This window comes from Arachis hypogaea, chromosome 17 (assembly GCF_003086295.3).
Source record: "Arachis hypogaea cultivar Tifrunner chromosome 17, arahy.Tifrunner.gnm2.J5K5, whole genome shotgun sequence".
NCBI classification, from domain to species: domain Eukaryota; kingdom Viridiplantae; phylum Streptophyta; class Magnoliopsida; order Fabales; family Fabaceae; genus Arachis; species Arachis hypogaea.
In genome coordinates this window covers 40,509,507-40,527,553 of record NC_092052.1, presented here as the reverse complement: position 1 = coordinate 40,527,553, position 18,047 = coordinate 40,509,507, and the positions used below count along the sequence as shown (strand labels likewise).

Genomic DNA, 18,047 nt, shown 5'->3' with positions numbered 1-18,047 from the left:
CTCAACATAGTTATGAACCACCATACTCATAAGTCCCTTTCCACCATTCGCCTCCATATGACCCCAATCCATATCCACCTAACCAACCACCATATGAACCATACGAACCATACATAGAACCACCCCAATTCCAACCCAATTACCCCTAAGAACCACCACCTCAATATACAGCATCTCCATATCCTCATCAAGAAGAACCACCTTCATATTATGACCCCTTTCTCCCAACAAATGAATCCTCCTATCCACCCCCAAGCTCCCATAGATGATACCTTTAATGTTATTCGCTAAGGGCAGCAGGAGCTTCAAACCACACTTACCTCTGCTCTCACCGGTCTCACCTCTACTCTCCAAGCTCTTATATCCGGTGTGGATCCATCCTTTACCTCCAATACTCAACTCTCAAACTCTGGTGCACTTACTTTTCACCCATCTCCATCAATCCAAGAGCAACATGATCCCAATTATGCTATTGACATGAAACAAGAGAGAATGGATCATCTTAGGGACGTAATGGATCGAGTTCACGCATACATACTTCAAGAGAAGCAAGAGGAGGCCCAAAAAGTGGAGGTAGGAGAGACCCTTGAAGATGAAGGAGTAGTTAAAGAATTAGGGGAAATTGAAGAAAGTTGTCAAGAGGTGGAAGTTATCAAGGAGGAGTTAGATTTTGTACCAGAGCAAGTGGAGAAAACCGAAATTATCAAAGAAGAGGAAGTGGTTGAGGACTTAGTAGATGTGGAACCTCCATAGGAAACTCAAGTCATAGAGCCTCCCTCCAAGACGTTTGAATTTGATGCTGAGGAGGGTGTACAACCTCCAAGGCATATCATGGTTGAAGACTTTAAGGAGGTTGATCATGAGATGGGTTCAATATTTAATGAGTTTTTACCTACAATTGAACCCTCTCCCGTTGAACTAGAGGAAGAGGTTAATGTTGCAGAAGCTTGTCAAGAGGTGGAGATCATTAAAGAGGAGCCCAAGAGATTGAAGCATACATTGGCAAGGCCGCCACTGGAGATACCTCCCCCCAAGCTATTACCATCCAACACAACATTCAAGTGGGTAAAATTCTTATCCTTAAACTCTACCTTCCCACTTGAATATGGTCTGCTTGAAACAGATGGACAACTTAGAGCTATCTGCGCTTTTAAGAGTAAAAGGGAGATGGTTAGCGGTTGGCAACACCATCCTAGGTTCGTTATGGTTGGAAGCAAAAGGCCTAATTGCAATGGTTGGTATAATTCTCAATTGATTGGGTCTAGAAGGATGTTTGGGTGCTTAAACGAGAATTCCAAGGCTAAACCACCCGAACAGAATCATGATGATCAACTTGAAGACAGGTATGGAAACAAGATTTGGGACCCCGGCATACAAGAGGATCAACTTTGGGAGCTCGAAACTTGTAAAGAACTTCATCAAGGCTTGGTGAATTCACTTGGAGATGTTAGAGCTTATTGAAAGTCCAAGCATTGGTGGAAGTTTCAAGATGAGTTCAAGCACAAGCCATCATGACACGGAGATCACCAAATGTCCAACTTAAGGACTTTAACTAAAAGTGCTAAGTGGAAGACAACCCACCATGGTATGATCGTCCCTTTTTATTATTAGTTTTATTTTATTTTTATCAGTGTTCATTTATAAAATTTTGCATAATCACCTACATTCTACATAAAAAAAGAGAGCATTCAACGCGCAAGCATCTATGACGCGTACGCATCATGCATGAATGCGCAATACCTTTGAATTGACCAGAGAGTTGCGATGGAGACACGCCGGAGGGGTGTGTGGCGCACAAGCCACCCCACGCGTACGCGTGCCTCATCCGTATGCGTCCCCTGCAGAAATTTCAACCCACACATAAGCGTCAGCGACGTGTACGCGTGGGGATGAAAATCAGCGTAGTAAGGTAATTGAACAGAGAGTTGGGCTACCACTGTGCTGGAATCGCGCGAGCAGTCAAGCGTACGCATGACCGACGCTCACGTGTCAGTGTGCGTTTTTGGCCACCCATGCGTACGCGTGGGCGACGCTTACGCGTTGCATGGCTAATTCAGTTTTCACGCTTATGCGTGATGCATGTGCTCGCGTCGCGCCCTGTTTTTCAATTCTTACTTCTTTCTCCTCTCCTTTCTCCTTCTTTTCTCCTCTTTTCTTACTTTCTTCTTCTTTATTTCTTTATATTCTCATCCATATTCTTTTTCCATTTCTTTTACTTAATGCATTTGCATACTTTTCTTCCTTGCATTTTAATTTTGTTCATGTTTTTATTTTCTTTTCTAATTTCCTATTTTATCATTGGTGTCAAATGTTTTTATTCAATTGTTGCATCTTTTCTTCCATTATTCTGGTGCTTCATGACTTGTTTTATTCTAATTGGGTGATATTATTTAAGTCAATGCTAATCTTTTATGATACTTGTATTCCTTTTGCATTGACATGAATTTATATTGTCTTTCATAACCCACTATCTCTTCCCCTTTGTTGCAATTTTTGTACTATTGATATCCCATTTGCTTCTACTGTTTTCTCACTTGCATGTTGTAGCTACCATGTAATTGAGACCCTCATTATTTGGCATTAACCCACCCATACTTTATTTGTTTTCTTATCTTTATTTCTGAGTTACTTTTCTTCTCTTTTCTCTTCTTTCAGGATGGCTACTGAGAAGGAAAAGGAAGAACTTCTATATGGGGCAACAAACAAGTTCCTATGCATATTCTTTGGAAAAAGCGTAAGTTGGAGCCACCTGTCCACTTGCACATCTTAGCATGCACCGAGGACGGTACAATCTTTAAGTGTGGGGAGGTCGATACCGACTTCCGTGGGTTAGTTATTTCCTATTTCAACACCAATGTTTAATTTTTCTTGTTAAATTAGTTGTTGTATTTGCACATTTGATTTCATGTTTGTTTGATTTTGTGCATGTTCTTCTACCACTACTTGGTTGGAGTGATAAGTTCTTTTTCAAGACCCTTTTTATAGCATTTCACTAATTTAAAGTAAAAATTTTTTGTTAAACTTGTTTGAAGATTGTAATTTGGAACATGGTTTATAGCTAAGAACACACAACTTGTGAGATTTTGAGCTTAATTATATAGTTACATTATTTAACCATGATTTTTATTCTTGTGTGTTTTCTTCTCTATGATTGCAATCTATGATTTATTCCATTCTATATGTCCATTGTTTAGTGTATATTCATGCATACATATGATTGAGGCCATCATTTGTTATTAGCTCACTTATCCCAAATAGCCCACCATTTCGTTTACCTTTGTTTGCCACTTTGAGCCTTTTTAATCCCCATTTGTTCTTTATATTACCGCATCACTAACCTTAAGCGGAAAAACAATTAATTACCCGATTTGAATCTTTGGTTAGTGATGAGCGGATAATTTATACGCTTTTTGGCATTATTTTTACATAGTTTTTAATATGTTTTAGTTACTTTTTAGTATATTTTTATAGTTTTTATGCAAAAATTCACATTTCTGAATTTTACTATGAGTTTGTCTCTTTTTCTACAATTTCATGTATTTTCTGGCTGAAATTGAGGGATCTGAGTAAAAGTCTGATTCAGAGGCTGAGAAAGGACTGCAGATGCTGTTGGACTCTGACCCTCCTACACTCGAAATAGATTTTCTGGAGCTACAGAAGCCCAATTGGTGCGCTTTCAATTGCATTGGAAAGTAGACATCTTGGTCTTTCCAACTATGTATAATAATCCATACTTTGGCCGAGATTTGATGGCCCAAATTGGCGTTCAACGCCAGCCAGAGATCCTTTTCTGGCGTAAAACGCCGAAACTGGCACCAGAACTGGAGTTAAACGCCCAAACTAGCATCCAAGCTGGCGTTTAACTCTAGAAAAGGCCTATGCACGTGTAAAGCTCAATGCTCAGCCCAAGCACACACCAAGTGGACCCCGGAAGTGGATTTCTGCACTATCTGCACTTAGTTACTTATTTTCTGTAATCCTTAGTAACTAGTTTAGTATAAATAAAACTTTTTACTATTGTATTCGAGCTTATGCCACTTTTCACATTTGGAGGATGGCCACACGGCCATGCCAAGATATTTTTCTCTTATGTATTTTCTACGGTGGAATTTCTACACCTCATAGATTAAGGTGCGGAGCTCTGCTGTTCTTCATGAATTAATGAAACTACTATTGTTTCTCTTCCAATTCACGCATGTCTCTTCTCCAAGATATACTCTCGTTCTTAATTCAGTTAAGTCAGAATGAAGGGGTGACCCGTGACAATCACCCACTATCTTCATTACTCGCTTAGCCAAGATCCGCGTGCCTGATAACCACAAGCGGTTTACATGATGTTCAACGTAGTCATTGGACGACAGCTTGAGTATAATCTCTTAGGCCTCTGGTTTATGACTCTAACTTACATCTCCTGACAACAGAGCAGTCAAACTCACAGAGATCAGAACCTTCGTGGTAAAGGCTAGAACAAACGAGCTTCAAACTCACGAATGTTGGGCGCAGTGACAGTGTGCAAAAGGATAGAGAGATCCTATTCCGACACAAGTGAGAACTGACAGATGATTAGCCGTGCGGTAGCTGTGCCTGGTATTTTTCATCCGAGATGAAAGATCCGACAGATGATTAGCCGTACAGAAGCCGTGCCTGGACCATTTTCACTGAGAGGACGGATGGTAGCCATTAACAACAGTGATCCACCAACATACAGCTTGCCATGGAAGGGAGCACGCATGATTGGATGAAGACAATAGGAAAGCAGAGGTTCAGAAGCAACAAAGCATCTCGAAACGCTCATCTGAAATTGCCACCAATGAATTACATAAGTATCTTTATTTTAATTTACGTTTTATTTATCTTTCAATTATCAAAACTCATAACCAATTGAATCCGCCCGACTAAGATTTACAGGATGACCATAGCTTGCTTCAAGCCGGCAATCTCCATGGGATCGCCCCTTACTCGCGTAAGGTTTTATTACTTGGACGATCCAGTGCACTTGCTGGTTAGTTGTGCCGGAGTTGTGAAAAGTGTGATCACAATTTCGTGCACCAGTTAGCTTAAGATAGTGTGTGTCAACTAAGTGTGGGGAAATGTAGAAACTTGGGTTGATGAGAATGTGTTGTGTTTTTACTGACAAATATTGGAAATTTGGGTGCTTACTCATGTGAAATCAGAAAAACCATATGCATTGATACATTATGTTTTTATTTATAATAAATTAATAAAAAAAGAGAAAAAAAGAGAAAAAAAAGAGAAAAAAAAGAAATAAATGAATAGGGGATAAAATCACCCCAATACTGAGTTCAATAAAAAGATCAATGCACAGGTGATGGAATTAAAAATTGATGTATGAGTATGTGAAATATACAAAAGTGAGATTTTGGGGTAGCTAGGCATGATTTTAGAATTATATAGAGTATGTGTGTGTGTTAGGTGAGAATTTAGATTAGTCAAAGATTCAAAGTATAATTCACTTGGCCATACATGTATCCTCACCCTTACCTTAGCCCCATTACAACCTTAAAAAAGCCCTCATGATGTTTGCATTTGTACAGTAAATATTTGTTGATTGGTTAGATGAAGAACAAAGTTTTAGAAAGCATGACTAGAGGAGACTAGAGTGAATTAACCCTAGACACTTGAGCGATTAGAGTGCATATACACTTCCAGTGAGGGTTCAATGCTTGATTTTGTGTTTCCGGCTTTCATGAGCTATCCTCTTACAAGTTTACCTGTCTCTTATTGTGTGATTTGAATTAGTGGAATCTGATTTATGTTTGTCTTGGAGAATTTGTTTACTTTTAACCAAGTAGGTATAAGTATTTTTGCATTTAGTTGCATTCATATAGATAGGTTACATTTCATAAGTTTTACCATTCCTCTTCACTCCTTTATAGCTTCTCTTGAGCTTAGCATGAGGACATGCTAATGTTTAAGTGTGGGGAGATTTGATGCATGATGAACGAATTTTTGCTAGTAAAGAATTCACAATAAATTCCCGTTGCTAGTATAGTTTCTAAACCAACAAAGAATCCTTTCATACAAAAATTCAGTTGTCACAAGTAACAAACCCAATAAAAGTAAGAACCAAAGTATTCAAATCTCGGGTTGTCTCTCAAGGAATTACAAGGAAGTGTACTTATAATTGGTTATAAGATTGTATCTTTTTGGGGTTTTGAATAAGGAAGAAGAAAAGTAAATTGCAAGAATTAAACTAATAGCTAAGAAAGCTCTTAGCAAGGTATGAGAACTAGAAGTCCTATCCTAGTTATCCTTATCAATTGTGATGAGAATTGTCCATTGCTTCCACTTAGTTAACCTCTAACTATGGAGGAAAGTCAAGTGGATGAATCAATTTGATTCCTCAAGTCCTAGTCAACTCCTAAGGAAAGACTAGCTTTAGAGGGATCCAAATCAACTAGCAACTTCTCAATTATCAATCAACAAAGGAGTTTGACAACTCAAGAGTCTGCAATTACTCTACCAAAGCCAAGAGGAGAAAAATCTACTCTAAAACCCAACCAAACATTTTATCAAACACTTGGAAGGCATAACATAAGAACATAGAAATTAATAAGAGATAATAAAACCTACATAACCAATTGCAAGGAATCAATAACAACAAATGAGAAAAGAAGTAATAAACATGAAATACCTTAAATTGCATTAAATAGAAAATCAAATCTAACATGTAATTCATAAACTAAATTGGCAACATAGAGTAATCAATAAGGGAAATAAATAAACTAGAATCTTAGAGCAATTAAAAGTAGAATAGAAGCTAAATTAAACTAAAGTAGAAATCTAAAATTGGGAATAGCTAAACCTAAGAATCCTAAAACCTAGAGAGAGGAGAGAGCCTCCCTCTCTAGAAATTATATATAAAACCTAAAATTATGTGAATGAAAAATTGTATGAATGAATAAATGTGATCCCCCACTCTGCAGCCTCTAATCTGTGTTTTTTGGGCTTGAAATTGGGCCAAAAACAGCTCAAAAATCACCCCCAGTGATTTCTGATACGTCCAGCACGTGGCTTTGTCACGCGTATGCGTCGCCCACGCGTACGCCCTGATTGAACTTTTGCAAGGTCACGCGTACGCGTGATCCACGCGTCAGCATGGCAACTATGGCAAATTATATATCATTTCGAAGCCCTGGATGTTAGCTTTCCAACTCAACTGGAACCGCCTCATTTGGACCTTTATAGCTCAAGTTATGGTCAATTTAGTACGAAGAGGTCAGGCTTGACAGCTCAGCAATTCCTTTAATTTCTTGTATTCCTTCCACTTTTGCATGCTTCCTTTCCATCCTCTAAGCTATTCCTGTCCTGTAAACCCTGAAATCACTTAACACACATATTATGGCATCGAATGGTATAAAGGGGAATTAAAACACACAATTTAAAGGCTTAGGAAGCAAGTTTTCAACCATAGAATAAAATTGGGAAGGAATTGTAAAATCATGCAAATTGTATGAATAAGTGTGCAAAGGCTTGATAAAAACCATTGAAATCAGCACAAGATAAACCATAAAATAGTGGTTTATCAATCTCCCCACACTTAAACATTAGCATGTCCTCATGCTAAGCTCAAGGAGACAAAAGAATGAATGGGAGAAAGTAAGACTCATGAGATGCAACCTATGCATATGAATGCAACTATATGCTAATATGTTTCTATCTACTTGGTTAGAAATAAACAAGTTCTCCAAGACAAAAACAAATCAGATTTCACTAATTCAAATCACACAATAAAAGACAAGTAATCTTGTAAGAAGACAGCTCATGAAAGCAGGGAACATAGAATCAAGCATTGAACCCTCACTGGTGGTGTATATGCACTCTAATCACTCAAGTGTCTAGGGTTAATCACTCTACTCTTCTCTAGTCATGCTTTCTAAAACTTTGTTCTTCATCTAACCAATCAACAAATATTTAGTATACCAATGCAAACATCATGAGGTCTTTTCAAGGTTGTAATGGGGCTAAAGTAAGGGTGAGGATATATGTATGGCCAAGTGAGCTATAATATGAATCTTTGACTAACCTAAGCTCTCACCTAACACACACACACACACTCTATGTAATTCTAAATTCATGCCTAGCTACCCAAAATTCCCACTTTTGTATATTTCACATACTCATATACCAAATTTTCTTTAATTTCACCACATATGCATTGATCTTTTATTAAACTTAGCATTAGGATAATTTTGTTCCCTTAATTATTTAGAACTTGAAAGCAAATATAACATATCAATGCATATAATTTTTCTGCTCTCATATGAGTAGGCACCCAAATTTCCAATATTCAAATAAAGTAGAAACATAACACCTTTCCATTAATCCAAGTTCCCACAATTCCCCGCACTTAATTGATACACAATCTCTATCTTAAGCTAACCAAAGATTCAATTGGGGTAATTAATTGTTTTTCTGCTTAAGACTAGTGATGTGATAAAATACAGAACAAATGGGGATTAAAAGGCTCAAGGTGGCAAATAAAGGTAATTGAAATGGTAGGCTATTTGGGATAAGTGAGCTAATAACAAATGATGGCCTCAATTATGTGTATGCATGCAAATACACTAAACAATGGACATATAGAATGGAACAAACTATAGATTACAATCATAGAGAAGAAAACACACAAGAATAAAAATTATGGTTAAATAATGTAACTATATAATTAAGCTCAAAATCTCACAGATTGTGTGTTCTTAACTATAAACCATGTTCCAAATTACAATCTTCAAATAAGTTTAACAAAAAAGTTTTAATTTAAATTAGTGAAATGCTATAAAAATGATCTTGAAAAAGAACTTATCACTCCAACCAAGTAGTGGTAAAATATGCACAAAATCAAGCAAACATGCAATCAAACATGCAAATGCAACAATGAACTAGCAAAGAAAATAAAACATTGGTGTTGAGAGGAAAATAACTAACCCACGGAAGTCTGTATTGACCTCCCCACACTTAAAGATTGCACCGTCCTCGGTGCATGCAAAGAAGTGTAAGTGGACGGACAGTCACAACTAATGCTTTTCTCCAAAGATTGTGCAGATGGACTTGTCTGTCGCCTCATTGAGAAGCTTTTCCCTTCCCTTCTCGGTGGCCATCTTGAAAGAAGATGAAAAAGAAGAAGAGTAACCCAGAAATAAAGATAAGAAAACAAATAAAGTATGGGTGGGTTAATGCCAAATAATAAGGGTCTCAACTACATGGTAGCTACAACATGCAAGTGAGAAAATAGTAGAAGCAAATGACATATCAATAGTGCAAAAATTACAACAATGGGGAAGAGATAGTAGGTAATGAAAGATAGTGTAAGTGCATATCAATGCAAATAGAATACAAGTATCATAAAAGATTAGCATTGACTTAAATAATATTACCCAATCAGAATAAAACAAGTCATGAAGCACCAGAATAATACAAGGGATATTCAACATTTGAGCAGAAAATTCAACACCAAAGAAAAAGTATCAAATTTAGAAAAGAAAATTAAAACATGCACAAAATTAAAATGCAATGAGTGGAGGTATGCAAATAAATTAAGTAAAATAGAATGAAAGAGAATAAGGATGAGAAGGTAAAGAAATGAAGAAGAAGAAAGTAAGCAAGGAGGAAGAAAGAAGGAGAAAGGAGAGAAGAAAGGAGGAGGAAATGAGGAACGGGACGTGACGCGCGCATGCAAGTCACGCGTGCGCGGGAAAACTGCATTACCCAGGCGACGCGTAAGCATCGTGCACGCGTACGCATGGGTGGCCAGAAAAAGAAACGTGGTGCGCGAGCGTTGGTCACGCGTACGCGTGACAACTCACGCGATTCCAGCACAGTGGCAGCCCAACTTTCTGTTCAATTCGCTCTTTACACCGATTTTCATGCTCACGCGTACGCGTCGCTGACGCTTACGCGTGGGTTGAAAAATTTTCAGGGGACACGTACGCATGCAGCACGCGTACGCGTAGGGTGGCTTGTGCTCCACTCACCCCTCCCGCGCGTCTCCATCGCAACTCTCTGTCCCATTTATTTATACTGCGAACTTGCATGGGACGCATGCGCGTCATGTGCACTCACGCGTCGTTCGCAGTTTTTTTTTAATGCAGAATGCAGGTGGTGATGCAGAAATTATGAATGAACACTGATAAAAAAAATAAAATAAAACTAAGAGTAGAAAGTAACGACCATACCATGGTGGGTTGTCTCCCACCTAGCACTTTTAGTTATTGTCCTTAAGTTGGACATTTGGTGAGCTCCTTGTCATGGTGGCTTGTGCTTGAACTCATCTTGAAACTGCCACCAACGCTTGGACTTCCAATAAGCTTTAACATCTCCAAATAAATTCAGCAAGCCTTGATGAAGTTCTCCACAAGCTTTGAGCTCCCAAAGTTGATCCTCTTGTATGCCCGGATACCAAACTCTTCTCTTAGATCCAACCAAATGTTCACTAACTCCACCCTTGCATCTAGTTCTTGAAGTATCAACCTTGATGAGCCTTGATTTGCAACTCTAACCACTAAACATCCTTCTCTTATGCTTAATGCCACAAAGCCTCCTAAGTTGGCCATCCGTTTTAAGAATACCATATTCAAGTGGGACAGCAAAGCAAATAGAGATAAGTCTTACCCACTCAAATGAAGGAGTAGATGGCCACCTAGGTAGATAAGTCTCCAACGTTCTTGACAAAGCGTACTCAACTCCCGTCCACCCTTTCTGAAGGACTTCTGCTTCCACATCATTCTCAGACACAATCAGGGAAGGGTCTTCATATTCAAGGAGTTCATTTGCGGATGTAGATTTATCACTAGGAGGACTTGATTCATGATCCTCATCACAAGAGAACTTGCCTCTTGATCTATCCCATCCAATTCTTCATAAGGAATATGCCATGGAGGTTGTGCACTAGCCTCCTTGACATCAATTTCAATCTTCTTGGAGGAATACTCTACAACTCTAGATTCCCAGGGAGGTTGGTGCACGAAATTGTGATCACAATTTTTCACAACTTCGGTACAACTAACCAGCAAGTACACTGGGTCGTCCAAGTAATAAAACCTTACGCGCGTAAGGGTCGATCCCACAGAGATTGCAGGCTTGAAGCAAGCTATGGTCATCCTATAAATCTTAGTCAGGCGGATTCAATTGGTTATGAGTTTTGATAATTGAAAGATAAATAAAACGTAAATTAAAATAAAGATACTTATGTAATTCATTGGTGGGAATTTCAGATAAATGTTTGGAGATGCTTTGTTGCTTCTGAACCTCTGCTTTCCTATTGTCTTCATCCAATCATGCGTGCTCCCTTCCATGGCAAGCTGTATGTTGGTGGATCACTGTTGTTAATGGCTACCATCCGTCCTCTCAGTGAAAATGGTCCAGGCACGGCTTCTGTACGGCTAATCATCTGTCGGATCTCTCGTCTCGGATGAAGAATACCAGGCACAGCTACCGCACAGCTAATCATCTGTCGGTTCTCACTTGTGTCGAAATAGGATCTCTCTATACTTTTGCACACTGTCACTATGCCCAACATTTGTGAGTTTGAAGCTCGTTTGATCTAGCCTTTACCACGATGGTTCTGATCTCTGTGAGTTTGACTGCTCTGTTGTCAGGGGATACAAGTCAAAGTCACAAACCAGAGGTCTCTTATATTATACTCTAGTTGTCGTCCAATGACTACGTTGAGCATTATGTAGACCGCTTGTGGTTGTCAGGCACGCGGATTTTGGCTAAGCGAGTAATGAAGATAGTGGGTGATTGTCACGGGTCACCCCTTCATTATGACTTAACTGAATTAAGAACGAGAGTATATCTTGGAGAAGAGACATGCGTGAATTGAAAGAGAAACAATAGTACTTTCATTAATTCATGAAGAACAACAGAGCTCCGCACCTTAATCTATGAGGTGTAGAAACTCCACCGTAGAAAATACATAAGAGAAAAATGTCTTGGCATGGCCGTGTGGCCAGCCTCCAAATGTGAAAAATGGCATAAGATACGAATACAATAGTAAAAAGTGCTATTTATACTAAACTAGTTACTAAGGATTACAGAAAATAAGTAACTAAGTGCAGATAATGCAGAAATCTACTTCCGGGGCCCACTTGGTGTGTGCTTGGTCTGAGCATTGAGCTTTACACATGCATAGGCATTTTCTAGAGTTAAACGCCAGCTTGGATGCCAGTGTGGGCATTTAACTCCATTTCTAGTGCCAGTTCCGGCGTTTTATGCCAAAAAAGGGGTCTCTGGCTGGCGTTGAACGCCAGTTTGGGCCATCAAATCTTGGACAAAGTATGAACTATTATACATTTATGGAAAGCCCAATATATTAGCTTTCCAGCCCAATTGAGAATGCGCCAATTGGACTTCTGTAGCTCCAAAAAAACACGTTTGAGTCCGGGGAAGTCAGAATCCAGCAGCATCTGCAGTCCTTTCTCAGCCTCTGAATTAGATTTTTGCTCAGGTCCCTCAATTTCAGCCAGAAAATACCTGAAATTACAAAAAAACACAAACTCATAGTAAAGTCCAGAAATGTGATTTTTGCATAAAAACTAATAAAAAATAATAAAAAGTAACTAAAACATACTAAAAACTACCTAAAAACAATGCCAAAAAGCGTATAAATTATCTGCTCATCACAACACCAAACTTAAATTGTTGCTTGTCCCCAAGCAACCAAAAACAAAATAAGATAAAAAGAAGAGAAAATACAATAAATTTCAAAAATATCAATGAAGATTAGTTTTAATTAGATGAGCGGGACTAGTAGCTTTTTGCCTCTGAATAGTTTTGGCATCTCTCTATACATTGGAGTTCAGAATTGTTGGCCTCTTTAGGAACTCAGAAATACAGATAATGTTATTGATTTTCCTAGTTAAGTTCTTTTTTATTCTTAAACACAGCTACTTTATGAGTCTTGACCGTGACCCTTAGCATTTTGTTTTCCAGTATTACCATCGGATACATAAATGCCACGGACACATAACTGGGTGAACCTTTTCAGATTGTGACTCAGCTTTGCCAGAGTCCCCAGTTAGAGGTGCCCAGAGTTCTTAAGCACACTCTTTTGCTTTGGATCATGACTTTTACCACTCAGTCCCAAGCTTTTCACTTGGACCTTCATGACACAAGCACATGGTTAGGGACATCTTGATTTAGCCACTTAGGCCAGGATTTTATTCCTTTGGGCCCTCCTATCCATTGATGCTCAAAGCCTTGGATCCATTTTACCCCTGTCTTTTAGTTTAAAGGGTTATTGGCTTTTTGCTCTTGCCTTTTGGTTTAAAGAGCTATTGGCTTTTTCTGCTTGCTTTTTTTTTTTTGCAAGCTTTTGTTTTTCACTACTTTTTCTTGCTTCAAGAGTCAATTTTATGATTTTTCAGATTACCGATAACATGTCTCTTTTTTCATTATTCTTTCAAGAGCCAACTTTTCTTAATTCCAACTTCAAACATGCACTGTTTATGCATACATTCAGAAAACAGAAAGTATTGCCATCAAAATAATTAAACTAATTTCAAGATAAAATTCAAAATTCATATACTTTTTGTTCTTTTGCAAATAAAAGTATTTTTTCATTTAAGAGAGGTGAGCGATTCATGGAATCATTCATAGCTTTAAGACATAGACACTAGACACTAATGATCATGTAATAAAGACACAAACATAGACAAAACATAAAGCATAGAAACGAAAAACAGAAAAATAAGAACAAGGAAATTAAAGAACGGGTCCACCTTAGTGACGGCGGCTAGTTCTTCCTCTTGAAGATCCTATGGAGTGCTTGAGCTCCTCAATATCTCTTCCTTGCCTTTATTGCTCTTCTCTCATGGCTCTTTGGTCCTCTCTGATTTCATGGAGGATAATGAAGTGCTCTTGGCGCTCCATCCTTAGTTGCTCGTTGGAACTCAAATCTCCTAAAGTGGTGTTGAGTTGCTCCCAATAGCTTTGTGGAGGAAAGTGTATGCCTTGAGGCATCTCAGGGATTTCTTGATGAGGAATTTTCTCATGCTCTTGTTGAGGTCTATGAGCGAGCTCTCTTGTTTGCTCTATCCTCTTTTTAGTGATGGGCTTGTCCTCTTCAATGAGGATGTCTTCCTCTATGACAATTCCGGCTGAATTGCATAGGTGTCAAATGAGATGAGAAAAGGCTAACCTTACCAAAATGGAGGGCTTGTCAGCCACCTTGTATAGTTCTAGAGGTATGATCTCATGAACTTCCACTTCCTCTCCAATCATGATACTATGGATCATGATAGCTCGATCCACAGTTACTTCGGACCAGTTGCTAGTAGGAATAATAGAGCGTTGGATGAACTCCAACCATACTCTAGCCACGGATTTGAGGTCAGGCCTTCTCAATTGAACCGGCTTGCCTTTTGAGTCTCTCTTCCATTGTGCTCCTTCCACACAAATGTCTGTGAGGACTTGGTCTAACCTTTGATCAAAGTTGACCATTCTAGTGAAAGGATGAGGATCTCCTTGCATCATTGGCAAGTTGAATGCCAACCTCACAGTTTCTGGACTGAAATCCAAGTATTTCCCTCGAACCATTGTGAGCCAATTCTTTGGGTTCGGGTTCATACTTTGATTATGGTTCTTAGTGATCCATGCATTAGCATAGAACTCTTAAACCATTAAGATTCCGACTTGTTGGATGGGGTTGGTGAGAGCTTCCCAACCTCTTCTCCGAACCTCACGTCGGATCTCCGAATATTCACTCTTTTTGAGCATGAAGGGGACCTCGGGAATCACCCTTTTCTTGGCCACAACTTCATAGAAGTGGTCTTGATAGACCTTTGAGATGAATCTCTCCATCTCCCATGACTCAGAAGTGGAAGCAACTGCCTTCGCTTTCCTCTTTCTAGAGGTTTTTCCGGCCTTAGGTGTCATTAATGGTTATGGAAAAACAAAAAGCAGAGCTTTTTCCCACACCAAACTTAAAAGGTTTGCTCGTCCTCGAGCAAAAGAAGAAAGAAAGGAGGAGAAGAAGAAGAAATAGAGGAGATAGAGGAGTGTTTTGAATTTGGCCAAGGGGGTTTAAGTGTTTATGATGTGTGAAATTGAAGGTGGTAAGGAGGGGTATTTATAGGGTAAGAGGGAGAGGGAATTCGTGTAAGAAGGGGTTGGGTTTGGGAGGGAAATGTTTTGAATTTGAATGGTGAGGTAGGTGGAGTTTTATGATGGGTTTTTGGGGAATAGTGGATGGATGTGAGTGGTGAAGAGATTATGGGGAAGAGGGTAGGATTTGATAGGTGAATGGTGTTTGGGGAATAGGTATTGATGTGATTGGTCAAGGGTATTTAGGGAAGAGTGTTATAGAAAGGTGTGAAAAGGAGAGAGAGTGAGTTGGGGGTAGGTGGGGATCATGTGGGGTCCACAGATCCTGAGGTGTCAAGGAATTCTAGTCCCTGCACCTTTCTGACGTTTAAACGCCCATGGACAGCCCTTTCTAGCGTTTAAACGCTAGGCTAATGCCCCTTTCTGGCGTTTAACGCTAGCCAGACACTCTTTTCTGGCGTTAAATGCCAGTCTGTCTGCCAATTCTAGCGTTTAACGCCCAGAATGTTGCCAGACTGGGTGTTAAACGCCCATTCTGCTATTCTTACTGTCGTTTAAATGCCAGTAAGCCTGTCCTCCATGGTGTGCTGTTTCTGATGCTGTTTTTAATTCCACTTTAATTTTGCAGCTATTTTTGTGACTCCACATGATCATCAACCTAAAGAAAACATAAACTAACAATGAAAAATGAAATGAAAAAGTAATTAACATAGATAAATAAGATTGGGTTGCCTCCCAATAAGCGCTTATTTAATGTTAATAGCTTGACAGTAAGCTCTTACAGAGCTTCACAGATACTCAGAGCATGATTGTGACCTCCCAACACCAAACTTAAAGTTTGAATATGGGGGCTCTGCTTGACTCTGTATGGAGAGAATTGGATGAAGCTTTTCATGCTTCTTTTCCATGTTTACAGAAGAATATCCTTGAGCCTTAAACACAAGGTAGTCCTCATTCAATTGAAGGACTAACTCTCCTCTGTCCACATCAATCGCAGCCCTTGCTGTGGCTAGGAAGGGTCTTCCAAGGATGATGGAGTCATCCTCATCCTTTCCAGTGTCTAGGATTATAAAGTCAGCAGAGATATAAAGGCCTTCAACCTTCACTAAGACATCCTCTACAAGTCCATAAGCCTGTTTCATTGATTTGTCTGCCATTTCTAGTGAGATTCTTGCAGCTTGTACCTCAAGGATCCCTAGTTTCTCCATTACAGAGAGTGGCATGAGGTTTATACCTGACCCCAGGTCACACAGAGCCTTCTCAAAGGTCATGGTGCCTATGGTACAAGGTATTAAGAACCTTCTGGGATCTGGTTTCTGCTGAGGTAATTTTTGCTAAAACAAGGCATTGAGTTCATTGATGAGCAATGGAGGTTCATCCTCCCAAGTCTCATTACCAAATAACTTGGCATTCAGCTTTATGATTGCTCCTAGATACCAAGCAACTTGCTCTTCAACAATATCTTCATCCTCTTCAGAGGAAGAATACTCATCAGAGCTCATGAATGGCAATAGTAAGTTCAGTGAAATCTCTATGGTCTCTGTATGAGCCTCAGATTCCTTTGGTTCCTCATTAGGGAACTCCTTAGTGGTCAGTGGACGTCCATTGAGGTCTTCCACACTGGAAATCACTGCCTCTTCCTCCTCTATAGGTTCGGCCACTTTGGATATATTGATGGCCTTGCACTCCCTCTTTGGATTCTCTTCTATATTGCTTGGGAGAGTACTATGAGGGATTTCAGTAACTCTTTTACTCAGCTGACCCACTTATGCCTCCAAATTTCTGATGGAGGACCTTGTTTCAGTCATGAAACTGAGAGTGGTCTTAGATAGATCAGAGACTATGGTTGCTAAGTTAGATAGGCTCTACTTAGAATTCTCTATCTGTTGCTGAGAAGATGATGGAAAAGGCTTGCTATTGCCAAACCTATTTCTCCCACCATTATTATTATTATTGAAGCCTTGTTGAGGCTTCTATTGATCTTTCTATGAGAAATTTGGATGATTTCTCCATGAAGGATTATAGGTGTTTCCATGGGATTCTCCCATGTAATTCACCTCTTCCATTGCAGGATTCTCAGGGTCATAAGCTTCTCCTTCAGAGGAGGCTTCTTTAGTACTACCGGATGCAGCTTGCATTCCAGTCAGATTTTGAGAAATTATATTGACATGCTAAGTCAATATTTTATTCTGAGCCAATATGGCATTCAGAGTATCAATCTCAAGAACTCCTTTCTTCTGAGTCATCCCATTATTCACAGGATTTCTTTCAGAAGTATACATGAACTGGTTATTTGCAACTATTTCAATGAGTTCCTGGGCTTCTGCAGGTGTTTTCTTCAGATGAAGAGATCCACCAGCAGAGTGGTCCAATGACATCTTGGATAATTCAGACAGACCATCATAGAATATACCTAAGATGCTCCATTCTAAAAGCATGTCAGAAGGACACCTTCTGATCAATTGCTTATATCTTTCCCAAGCTTCATAGAGGGATTCACCTTCCTTCTGTCTGAAGGTTTTGACTTCCACTCTAAGCTTGCTCATCTTTTGAGGTGGAAAGAATTTGGCCAAGAAAGTATTGACCAACTTTTCCCAAGAGTTCAGGCTTTCTCTAGGTTGTGAGTCCAACCATATCCTAGCTCTGTCTCTTACAGCAAAGGGAAAAAGCATAAGTCTGTAGACCTCGGGATCAACCCCATTGGTCTTAACAGTGTCACATATTTGCAAGAATTCAGCTAAGAACTGATGAGGATCTTCTAATGGAAGTCCATGAAACTTGTAATTCTGCTGCATTAGAGAAACTAATTGAGGCTTAAGCTCAAAGTTGTTTGCTCCAATTGCAGGAATTGAGATGCTTCTTCCATAGAAGTTGGAAGTTGGTGCAGTAAAGTCACCAAGCATCTTCCTTGCATCTCCACCATTGTTCTCAGGTTCGGCTGCCATGTCTGCCTCTTCTTTTAAATTTGCTGTAAGGTCCTC

General features: G+C 39.3%; 1 non-coding gene across 1 annotated transcript; it reads left to right on the top strand.

The window, feature by feature from the left end:
• The first annotated feature begins 17,498 nt into the window (after positions 1–17,498).
• Positions 17,499–17,606, top strand: LOC112768031 (small nucleolar RNA R71). The gene has a single exon (XR_003185470.1). It is a non-coding gene; the product is annotated as a small nucleolar RNA R71 (small nucleolar RNA).
• The last annotated feature ends 441 nt before the right edge of the window (positions 17,607–18,047 follow it).